The sequence below is a fragment of the Triticum dicoccoides genome, chromosome 1B, assembly GCF_002162155.2.
Source record: "Triticum dicoccoides isolate Atlit2015 ecotype Zavitan chromosome 1B, WEW_v2.0, whole genome shotgun sequence".
Lineage (NCBI taxonomy): Eukaryota > Viridiplantae > Streptophyta > Magnoliopsida > Poales > Poaceae > Triticum > Triticum dicoccoides.
This window is the reverse complement of record NC_041381.1, coordinates 658119189-658122700: the sequence shown is the minus strand read 5'-3', so window position 1 is coordinate 658122700 and position 3512 is coordinate 658119189.

Below are 3512 nucleotides of genomic sequence, written 5' to 3'. Positions count from 1 at the left end.
GAGGCGGCGCGGGCCGGGGCGGCGACGTCGATCGAGGCGGCGCGGGCGGGCTGGGCGGGGCGCGCGGGCGGCGACGGCACGTGGCGGGGCGGCACGGGGCGGCGACGGCGTCGGGGCGTGGCGGGGCGTGGCGGCGACGGCGAGGTGGCGGCAGGGAGACGCGCGGCGACGGGAGTGGTGCAGGAGAGATCGAAGTCGCGCTAAGTGTTGTATATATAGCAAAGGCTTTGGTCCCGGTTCGTGGCACCAACCGGGACCAATGCCCCCTTTAGTCCTGGTTGGTGCCACCAACCGGGACCAAAGGCCTCTTTTCAGCAGCCCAAAGGGCGGGAAATGAAGACTTTTGGTCCTGGTTGGTGGCTCCTACCGGGACTAAAGAGCGGCATTCGTCCCGGTTGGTTCAACTAATCGGGACCAAAGAGTGACATTGGTACCGGTTGATGCCGCCAACCGGTACCAATGGACCCGTCTAACTACTTTTTTATTTTCTGCAGCTGTTTTTTTGATTCTTCCTGCAGCTGTTTTTTTAGTCCCACCTCGCTAAGCGAGAGGCACTCGCAGCTGTTTATAAGCCCTGAGTGCAGAGACGATGACGAAGAGGCTCAATGCTCCTGCACGTTGGTTAGCTTCAAGCCTTGAGGAATACGGTAGACTGCACAGAGCTATGTGCAGTGCAGTTGACACTATTCTGAAAGTATTGAAGCAAATTAACAAGCATTACGCCTTTTTTTATTTTTAATGACTTATTAAAACTCAGAAATAAAAAGAAGAAAAAATAGTTGTGATTAACTTTACTAAAAAATGAGCATAGATGCTTATTTTTAATGACTTATTACAACTCAGAAATAAAAAGAAAAAAAATATAGCAGAAAAGAAAAAAAACTATATAGAAAACTACTCAGAAATGAATAGAAGCAAAAAATAGTTGTGATTAACTGTACTAAAAAATGAGCATAGATGCTTATTTTTAATGACTTATTACAACTCAGAAATAAAAAGAAAAAAAATAAATATAGTAGAAAAGAAAAAAAAACTATATAGAAAACTACTCAGAAATGAATAGAAGCAAAAAATAGTTATGATTAACTGTACTAAAAAAGGAGCATAGATGCTTATTTTTAATGACTTATTACAACTCAGAAATAAAAAGAAGAAAAAATAGTTGTGATTAACTTTACTGAAATATGAGCATAGATGCTTATTTTTAATGACTTATTACAATTCAAAAATAAATAGAAGAAAAATAGTCATGATTAACTTTACTAAAAAATGAGCATAGATGCTTATTTTTAATGACTTATTACAACTGAGAAATAAAAAGAAAAAAAGTAAATATAGCAGAAAAGAAAAAAAACTATATAAAAAACTACTTAGAAATGAGCATAAATGCGCTTATAGAGGAAATTCAACTTAAATTCATAACAAATTTCAAGAGAAATTCGTATGAATTTAGGCTAAATTCCCTATATAAGGGCATCTATTTTCATTTTCAGAGGAGCTCAATAAGGTAGAGAGGGAGGGGCTTATAAACCGGTCTGATTCCCCTTCCGTTGGCGAGGTGGGACTAAACTCTGGCCGCAACGAGGACCAACCCTTTAGTCCCGGTTGGTGGAATGGACCGGGACTAATGGGCGTCCTTTGGTCCCGGCTCAGGCCACCAACTGGGACCAATGGTGGTGGGCCAGGAGCGAGGGCCATTGGTCCCGGTTCGTCCCACCAACCGGGACCAATAGGTCCAGACGAATCGGGACCAATGGCCCACGTGGCCCGGCCAGCCCCTGGGGCTCACGAACCGGGTCCAATGCCCCCATTGGTCCCGGTTCTAGATTGAACCGGGACTAATGGGCTGGACCGGCCTGGACCATTGGCCCCCTTTCTACTAGTGAATGCTTTATAATGTTCCATCATCATTACAGAAATCCAAGAAACACATGGTCTCGATGATATTCTTTATGACTGATTATTTCAGTTTTACATGCAGATTTTGACCAAAAAACACATGGTCTTTTTAACAGTTTTCAGTTTGGACAGAATACTGAAAACTACAGTTTGTACAGAATTCCTAACACTTTGGTCTTCTAGTTACAAAACAAAACTGACATAATTCTAGATGCCATAACTGAATTTTTTGACGGTAGCTCAAGTTTTTGACAGTAGCTCCTAACTGTACCTAACTGAATTTTTTTGGCAGTAGTGATCTTTTGTGATTGAGAAAACAATCGATATACAGTACTGTAGCTGCATGGAGACTAAAGGCTATTTTGTGATTCATATTTGTGTGTTGAAGAATATGTAAGCATGCACTGAGTGTGTTTTAGCATGATTGATTCATTAGTTGTCAGTCATGGTAATCAATTTGCTGGCTCAGCCTACTCAATTCTACTTAGACAAGACAATAAGAGCAGAGCAGAGTGTGCAATGTGTTTTGTGAAGTTGAAGTTGGCATCTTGCTTCTCTCCAAATCTTAGGGTTCCGCATGATGGTTGGATCATGTGTATGAAGAACTGAATGCATGTTCAGTTTACACAGATGGAACTGGTGGATTCAGAAGAAAAACCTGAGGCGTGAACTAACTGTGTAATGGTGCCACTGACAGATGGCGTCAACCTTGGCATCTTAGATCCGACTCTGCATTCACAAGTGCCCCGCTTCCTTTGACCATGGTCCTGTGATCAAATTCACAAGCACTTCTTCCATTCAGAAGAATTGACATTGCCACGATCTCGCAAGAAAGAGGTGAGCAGAGTTGGCGTTGCATGTTTACTTGCAGGATGCAGCTACACTTACACTCAAGTCACTGTTCTTCGCCAAAATTAATCAGGTATTCAGTTAAGAGGGAAGACAAGTGTTGATCAATCGAACAATACACATGATCCAAATTTTAATTAATTCAGCGGCGTGAGACTAGCAAGCTCATGTCTAAATTGGCTCTGCTTTTTGTAGTCTGTACAACACTAATTATTTTCATGTTAATCGAACAATACACAAATCCAGGACAATAAGCTTTATCTTTGCTGAATAATAGTGTTTTTATTGTATATTGTTGATGGTAAGCTTTTGAGTGAGGAGAGTAAAGACTAATAGTGATTTCTACAATTAATGTTCTTTGAGTTGGTTGCTGTAACCTCAAAGAAGAATCTGTATACAAAATGGCAGGTGTTTGGCGATTTGGGCCTGTGCATCCCACATGTATCTAAGTTATTCAGAAAGAAGTTAATCTCATGGCCAGCCCTGTCGAGCCCTGTGGAGTTATAGCAACATGAGGAGGAAGAGAGGAGAAGAGAGGAAGAGGGAGGAGGGTTACCTGACCACGATGAGGTGGTGGCCGGAGCGGAGACGGCGAGCTTGGGGGAGGCGGGAATAGACGACGGGGAGGTCGCGGGCCTCCTCTCCTGGTGGACGTGGGGCCTCCTCTCCTGGTGGACGTGGGGCGGCTCCGAGGCTCCAAGTCTCCGGCGGCTCCGAGGCTCCAAATCTCCGGCGGGTTTCTAGGGTTTCGAGGGAGGCGGGGC